This window comes from Strix uralensis, chromosome 5 (genome assembly GCF_047716275.1).
Source record: "Strix uralensis isolate ZFMK-TIS-50842 chromosome 5, bStrUra1, whole genome shotgun sequence".
In the NCBI taxonomy this organism is placed as follows: Eukaryota; Metazoa; Chordata; class Aves; order Strigiformes; family Strigidae; genus Strix; species Strix uralensis.
This window is the reverse complement of record NC_133976.1, coordinates 24,735,062-24,744,308: the sequence shown is the minus strand read 5'-3', so window position 1 is coordinate 24,744,308 and position 9,247 is coordinate 24,735,062.

The following is a 9,247-nucleotide window of genomic DNA, read 5'->3' as shown; positions in this document are numbered from 1 at the left end:
ATAGATAGATAGATAGATAGATTATAAGAGCATATTTTCTTTCCCAGAACTGGAGCTGAGCTGTAACAAACTTAATTTAGAAATTCTTGTGGTTTGCCTGAGTTAGCGCTGAGTCTCCAGGCTGACATACAAATGAGAGTCAGTATTTCTGATTCACATCAGTGCTGTGGGCTGGGAAAACCTGTCTCCCCAAGTCTTGCAATCCAAGGATAAACTTTCCCCAGATTTTTGGACATTTAGCATTTGGAGTTGTGGCTTAGGATTCTCTATTAGTCCAATTTATTAGGGAGGTGAGATAATTCAGCTTTAACATGTTTCTCTTGGGGGTCCTCTGCAGGTCATCAGAAAACCACACAGCCCCAGTAACAAAGTGTACATCTCAGCTTTTTCTCCCTCTCTGAAGTGCAGTGCTCTTCCAGCTGGACATCCAGCGCCTACCAGTACCTGGGCATATTGCTTATTCCCAGTGCTCCTGCCTGCAGGATCTGACTGTAAAGTTAATTTTTTTTGAGCTCTGATTGAGTTGGAGTAGAGAGCAGCTAATGACCTGAGCCAGGTACACCATCCCTTTCCTCTGCCTTTCCTCATTCATCTGTTTTAATCAGCTATACCAGGGAAAAGGAATCCTCCACACATATTGTGCACATAAGAAATGTTAAGTAGCAAAGTTTAAGGTCAAGTAGGCCCATATGTCCACAATGCCATCAGCCCTTTATTACTGATTTTGATATTTGAGATCTTCTACTCTATGGGACTAAAAAAAAAAAAAAAAAAAAAAAGAGTAAGATAGTATTTTAATTATTAAAGCTCTTGGTTGAGGTTTTCAAAGGAATGTATTCCGAGGCAGGAGAAACCCAGGAGCTGTATTCACTTTAAATAATTCTAGTATTCCAATTAGGAAAGCTGTGAGCTTTTTGTTTCTTAGCTGCCTGAAGGCATGGCAGAGTTTGGGAAGCTTTTTAAAAATCCCTATAATTCATATTGAAGGTTTTTATATTTACTCCTAAGGTAACATTTGCAAGATATAGTTGTCTGCAGATATCTTTGGTAGCAAGAGCTGGTAAGAAAGCAATTGGACCTGTTCAGTAAATCCAACAGGCTACCTGGTAGAGAGAGACTGTATGAAACTATCAGCAATGGCTGAAGAGGAGAAACAAGTGCTCCAGAAAGACCCTGAGGACAATTCCCCTGTGGTGTGCTGCCTCATCCTCAGAGCAGGATTAATGCCATTTCTCAGGAAAACTAAACTACATAAGGATACATAAGCAACAACATGCATCATGTCAGAGATATTTTTTCCTTAACAATCCTGCAGTTACAAAACATATACAATTTGCATTGATTAGGAATTCTATAGATCAGCATGTTTTTGCCTGTCTCAAAAGAATTTAGATATATGTTTTGTGGGAAAAAACTGTGGTTTTCTAAGTGCTTCTAGAGTCTGATGAGACTTCACTTCTGACTGGAAGCCTTGAGTATTATAAAAATGCTACCACTTATTTATGAGTTATCATTATTACTATTGCTGTTGATTTATTATATTACCACATATCACCATACATTATTGCATATTATGGCTATAAAGTATCATTATAGCATAAGTATCAACATTAATAAATAGTAATAATATAAACAAAATTAATATTAACATCAATATTAATGCTTCAAATGTGAAATAACAACCAGATTATCACCAATAAGAAAACGCTTTATGTGCCAGAATTTCACCCTCAGAATGGTGAATCAGAGTCACAAGATTTCTAATGCTGACAAACTTCAAGCCACTTCTTGAGAAATACAATTTTAAGTGTACAAAGCTCAAATCGAAATAATCTGACATGGCATACTATAGCAGATAATATGCAGATGTCAGCCTACAAATTACTGTTGGGAAAGAAATGAGTCTGTATGATCAATGATAGGATATTTTTTCTTCAGATCTCTTCAGAGTCAGAATTTTTTAAACAAAGATCTGTTCTTCAAGATTGCTCTTGGAGCTTAAGTGTAAAATTTTGTTTCTATTTATGATGAAATCACTCATGCAAGGAAATTTTATATTTTCAATTCTTTCCCTGTTCATACATTTGTAGTCTATGAATCATTTAAAAAAATAATTAATTCAAAAATTTGTGTACTGATTTTTTTTAGTTGCAAATGTCAATGCACCTAGTGTAGCTTTTTTTTTGAAAATAACAGGCAATTTAGTTAGGTGAATCAAACTAGCAAAGTCTTCAGTATTTGGAATTTTGGGAGTACAGGATAATCTAGGCACAAAAAAATTCTGATATGCAAGAATATGTTCATACATAATCCCTTTGTGCCACAGCAGATTGGCCTGGGTGGGCTGCTCTCAGGTCTGGAATTCTGTGGCTTCGCTTTAAAAACTGTGTCCACCAGAGCACAGGGATTTCTGGCAGCTCTCATGGCATGGAAGAACTCTTCCATCAACATCTTCATTCTTGACATAACAGCTGCTAAATATCAATGGGTTTAATCATTTAAACTGCTGCATTTTTTTATGTGGTTGCCAATGCAGGTACACTCATAAGGAATGTGTTCATCCTGGTAATAATTACAGCCTTGATGTTGCCTCATAAAAGTGAGTGGCAGCTCTGCTGCTGATTTTGTGAGGAACAGATTCAGGCAATCAACAATCAGGAGAGAAACAAACATTCATACCACTGAGATGTTAACATTTTTATTTTCTGTCAAAGGTATATTTTTTGTCTGACTTAAGAAAAACACTTAAACATATTTATCTTTAACTATGTATTTGGGTGCCATTGATTTTTAATGGTATTCAATCATGCGCTTAAACAATTTGGGAATCATATTCTATAACAGGAATTATAAATGCAAAAATGAGTTGAAATAAAAATGAATAAATAGCTGTGCCTGTATGAGGTAAAGTAAATAGTTCTCTAACCTGCGTTTATGTTCTTCCAGCATTAACAACACATTCCTTATCTAAGTGTAGTTTGTTTTCTACCTCATTAAAAAAAAATCAAAATTAACTTTGCTGAGGCAAGAAATTTAAGAGTGATTTCCATTAGATATAGTTCTCCTGCATGGTTGGATCAGCATCTAATATATTTAGATACTACATGTTTTTCCTTTGCACAAAAAGTCTAATACAAGAAAACAACCTGTTATTTTGTTGCATGACAAAGCTTTTCATTTATTAAAATGTGAGTTCTTTAGGACATTTAATTTAATATATGCTTTTATAAAAAATGGGAATGGAGGAAGTAGAGTGGTTACAGTTCTGAAAGTGCACAAGTGCTACAAAGTCATATCTACTATCCAAACTACCAGCTTTTAATGTATTAAAAACAAGCATATCAGCATAATTATTGCTGTTTATTTCAGTTTTAATGAGGAAACAAGCATAATAATACATTAGAAGAAAGAAGGCTGACAGGTGTATTAACAAATGGGTTTATAGAGAAACAGATGCAATTTTATTTTCAGCAGGGAGTTAGAATAATAAAAATAACTTAAAATTAAGAAATACATAGTCAAGATCAAACATTCTTAAGCAGTATTCAGAAATCTTAAAACGTGTGCTTTATCTGTCCAAGACCATTAAGAATAGCTACAGTACAAAATATTTTATATGGTTTTTATGGCATTCTTGGTGATTACTAAATACATTACTTAAAAGGCAAACATTCTCCGTAGCACAATAGCCAGCCAGCGTTGAAAAACAAGTGAGAGCAGTTGTTCTCTGCCACATAACGTGTGATTTTTCCTGTGCAACAACCAATTTATGATAGACAAAAGGGTCAGCGTATAGTCAGGGCATGGGATTTTCCAGCCCTTTCACTTAGCAGTACAGGAACTGCAGAAGACACCTATGTGACTATATTTCAAGATCACAGGTAAGATTTGGATTGAACATGCAAGCTCTGCAATGTTGGAAACAGGCTGTAAATAGAAAGAGAATGTTCTGCAGCTTTAGCTCACAGGACAGGAGGCTGTTATGGCTTAGATATGTCCCTGGGCTATCCTGCAAATAAGGATTGAGTGTGACACCTATTAAATCTCCCAAATTTTTGCCTACTCCTGTAGTTAGATATGCATTTAAGAGGCATTTGATCTCTGTTTATTTCACAAGCTGCTTCAGCATAGATCTTCCAAGATAGATGAGTGCAGAAGATGCTTCATCACCAAAGAATGCAAATACATGAAATTATTGGAAGTGCAATCAGGAAAGTTGTAGACATGCATTTAAATAGTTTGCTTCAGTCTTTTTTCTCATTAACAGGAATTCAATTGATTGAATCTCTGTACCTTCATTTGTTATGTTCAGTAATAGGAAAAGGACAAAGAAACTCACTTTTTATGTAAAAAGTCAAAGTTTTCAGTCAGAGTTTTCCACTTTATGTCCTATAATACCCAAATCTGGATGCATAAGAAAAATGTATGTAGATAAAACTTTTTACAAGAGTCAAAAATATATGTGTCATTTGAAGGGTCAACCAAAATCTTTCTCTATTGTTTAATGTATTTTTCATATGTATTTTTCTTCTCTTTATTATGGCCACTTAGGGAGTCAGGAATTTTTTTAAATCACCTAGACAGATTTAATAAATTCTGTAGAAAATCTAAAGAGCCATGTTATAGAAAGAGTATAGTGATTAAATGTTATAGCTGGTTAAAGAGAACCAAAGCATTCACACTGTCTGCAGCTTGAAGAGACCTTTGGTGACCTCCGCAATTTCTATGGCAGATATTAGCTATGACCTTTTTAAAAGAAGTCTTTCACTGAAAAGTTGTCTTGGAAGAAAACACAATACTTCAGACTTCAAGGAAAGACCTTGTTTACTTTTTCTTAAATAGCCTTTTAAATCTAAGTTCTGAAAGCAACAAAACTTATGTGACTGTGCTTGAATATGTGTACTTGTCCATCTATTCACTCATCCCAACAGCCAATGTTCTTTAATCCATCTGATAATTTCAATCAAATTTGAGAGAGCAACAAAGACATGAAAATGAGTTGTAAATGAGAGTGATCTTATAGATTGTGGCTGATAAAGGGGCTGTCGTGTGAGTTCATCTTATTAGACACTAGAGAATCCACACTGGTTAGGTGACCTAATAATTATGTTCTGCTCACAGAATAAGCTTCAGCTGGAGTTTACAATCAGCCAGGGACAGCTGTGATTTCCACTGCTGGTTTCATTTTAGCTCTGCATTGGCTTGTCTCTCCCAGTGGCCACTACTGGCACTCCAGGGTCCTTGGCCATTCCTAGTTGTCTGTTTTATCCACTACCCAGTACCATCAGCTCTAGAGTCTTCCTCTCCCACCATTCAAGAACTCCAGTAGCTTCAGTCATGCAGCTTGTCTCAGGTATCCTTACTGAAACAAGGTGGCAAGTAGCAAGAATAGCAATTAAGTGCTATGTAAACCAATGGGATGAAGCCACTCAATAGACCAATGATGTATTCATGACTCTCTTATATGTTTGTCAGTTCTTTAGACACCATACGAAGTGCTTTTCTGTTGTGTCAAGTATTGTTGAACTAACCTGTCACTTTTGCAGATTCATTCACTCAAGTGTTAGTCATTATCAGCATTATGCCTTTGATTCATGCATTAAGTCACATAGCTCACATGTTTGGAGATTTCCCAATCTCTTTTCTGCATCTTCACTTCACTTCTGTGGCTACCTTACATTGGGGGCCATATAGGCAAACCACAGTGATGCTGTTTAGACGTGAGGATTGTGTAGCTACCTACTTCAGTCATCTTCTTTGCATCCCACCACTTCAGCTGCACCACGCAGAAACTTAGGATTCCTGTTTTCATCTTCACATAATCTACTTCAAGCAGAAGTCTTGACCAGACTTTTGTATATTTTGCTCTATCTTAACTATGTATAAGCCATATATGTATATCTAGCAGTTTAAAAATCAGGTAGTGTAAGAATCTTCCACATCTGTGCTGAGATATAATACCTGATTGTAGCATTGTGTATGACATTAATACACACTAGCTTGGCACATGTAATGCTAAGTTTAAAGAGACATATCATGACTAAATTTGTGTTCTAGCATGAAAATTTCATGAAAAGGTGCCATCGAGGAAAAAAAAAGTTAGAAGGCTTATGTTGAAACCTATGTGAAACAGCTGGATGAATTCTTAGCTCCTGCCATGCCTTTAGTATGGCTGTGAAAAGTATTTTCTGATGTGTTTCATGAGATATCCATCAAGCAACTATGAATTATTATCAACAGGGACTCTTCATTTCTCTTTCACTCTTATGAAATCAACATGAAGATGTCTGAAGACTGATTAGATAAAATCACCGAGACTTGTGGACTCTGGTAACATTGTTTACATACTGCTATCTACAATTCTGCTGTGATCTGTAAGGTCATTAATCAATGTGGAGCTATTTTCTAGGGTCAGACAACTCAGATCTTTCCGATATTTTTAAGTGGCAGCCTCCTCTTTTGCAATTCAATAGCAGGAAATGGTAAGATAAACACAGGTGACTGATACAGCATGGAGCTAGAACTCTTGTATGGGAAGCGAAACAGAAGAAATTAAACACAGAACTGAAGGTTGTATTTGTTTGGGCCACTTTTGCAGAATATGCATAATAAATGCCCAATAAAATAAAAGTATTTTTATAAATATTTTCTATAAATTTATTATAAAAGTATATATAAATGTTTCTTTTATAAGCACTTGAAGGCATTTGCAGCCACTGACAATCAAAGACTTTTCAGGGAATGAAAATGAAACACATGGGAATGTATGCCATCCTGTGACACATAATATGACACACATTCCTGCTGAAACTGATCCTTAAAAATGTTTATTGATATTTTTAAGAGCTGCAGTTCTTTTATTTTCGTTGTCAAGACTAAGTCACAGTAGTGACCCGTAGAACCTTACTACTGCATATTTCACTAGGCAGCAACACATTATTCAAGCATAAGAAAATTATAGTCTCTTCCCACCTTTCAGCAAAGAGGGAACAATTCAACACTGTGGTAATGCTTCATACCATAAAAACATCACTACAGTGGTAAAAAATACTATACTGTACTTTTATGATCTTTTTTGTCTGCTTTTCCCTGTTCTAGTCATGCTATCAATCCAACATAAAGAGTCAATTTTATTGTGAATTACTACTGAAGGCGTGCAACCAAGAAAAGTTTCAAACCCATAATAAGATACAAGGGCATGGACATGTTCCTACACCTTTGGAGGATTCCAAGGAACAGAAAGTATTCCTCATCGTGTCATTAATTTTTCAGCATATCTGTGTGTGGCAAACATAATCTCTTGCACCAGAGGAATCCATTGCATGGGTGCAGGTTTCTTCTTTATTTAAATTAATGCCAAAACCACATCTACTGAGTGCTTTTTGTAAGGGAAGGGGGAGGAGGGCAGGCAGTGGACTGTCTCTCCTGCTGCAGCTCTCCTACTTGAGCATTGCCATCTGATTAAAAAACCCAAACACCTGAACTTCAGTTTTTTATTTTCCAGATTAATATCCTTGCCATCAGGCTTTGAAATTATCCACTTTATGCTCATTGGGTATGTCTACAGGGTCTGTGTAGACTGTGAAGGACTGAAACTTGGTTCCTAAGACACCTGGTGTGGATGTGCCCACATTCTTACTGTTCAAAGCAAGCACTTCCTGCAGAAGGCTGACTTCAGCCATACTCTTTGTTGGACCCAGAAGAAAACTAGCCTGTGTTAGGAGGGAACTAATTCACTTCAGAAGAGAGACCATGGGTAGAGTGGTATAAGCACAGCATGGATGACCAGGAAACTAGCAGTTATGCAGCAAAACAGATATAAAAGTGAAATGACAGAGTAGAGGCATTTAGTGGATTTTTATACCAAGTAACAGCTTCAACAAGCGAGAATGTGAGGACCTCCTCAAATTCCCCTAGTTCTCTGTTTAGAACAGTCACCTAATGTTTAGGGGCAAGTGTCTTCCTCAAAATGGGACAAGCAGCAAATGCAAACCCACATCTTAAAGATCCATCATTAGATTAATGGATATTGTGGGGTAACATTTTGTTTTTCTCTGCAACACATAGCATTAAGTGATACACCCCTTGCATAAAAGGCACCTGCCTGATGAGGTATAAGCATTTTTAAACAGAAAGACAGGAGCTGTTATATTCAGTGATGCAAAAGAACCTGTGTGGACTCTGCCCAAGGCAATATCTTTGACCTAGATTTGTTGCCTTTTGTTTTTAGACAAATGATAATTTAATATTCATCAGCTCTTGCATGCTGAGTCGTTAGCTGGGGACAGTATCACCTATAAATAGCTTCAAATAAATAAGCACAACCAGATAGGAACAACTGTGGTCAAAATGGAAATGGGGTATGTTTGAACTGCAGAAATAAATAAAACGAGGTATCTACTTAGTAACTCTGCTGCAGAAATGTAATAGCTTGCAATGACTGATGCCATGATAGACCTGAGTTGACAATTTTCTGTCAGGGAGATATTAGTCTGTCTTAAATTGTTCCAGACTAATAAGCACATTAATATTGTGTTGCTCGTTTATCTATGTCTACAGGTTAACAGAAAAAGGAAAGAAAGAAGAAAATTATTAAAAGGTGAAGACAAAATACTCACCCAAATAGTTCCATTTGTCTGGAAGAATACCATCTCCTGTCCCTTTTTACTTTAGAAAATAATTCTTATAATCAGTAATTTAAAAGGCAGCCTCCTTTGTATTTCATTGGTGCCATACCTTTGTAGCTTTGAGGTCAAAGAGGTAAAGAGCTGTGGCAAATGAATCTAAGCAACTAGCCTGGTAGCTCGTCATGAGGAAGAAATGGATTGTGGCAAGGCATCTGTAGAATTTCCCTAAGGCGATCATGATACAGTAGCTTAAAAATGACATATAGTTTTGCAGCCTCGAAGTGATCATTTAGATTAGGTTAAAAGAAAGATCGTTCTGTTTAACAATGAGAACAACAAATGGCAACCAAAAAATACTGATGCTTCAGCAGAAACACACAAATTATGTTTGGTCACCCCCAACAGAGAGGAAAAAAAAACCTTTTAGCACTCTTAAAAGTGAGAGATGAGCAGCACTGTCTAGAGCCAAGTGTTTCAGAGGTGGAGGCAATGTGTGAAACATCCCTCACCAGCGCAGCCAGTGCTCCCCATTCCCAACCCGCACCATGCCTATTGCTGTGAGGTTGAGCAGGCTGCCAGCCCTGCTGTTCCTTTGTGCTCAGGAAGCTGGTGGTTTTCTG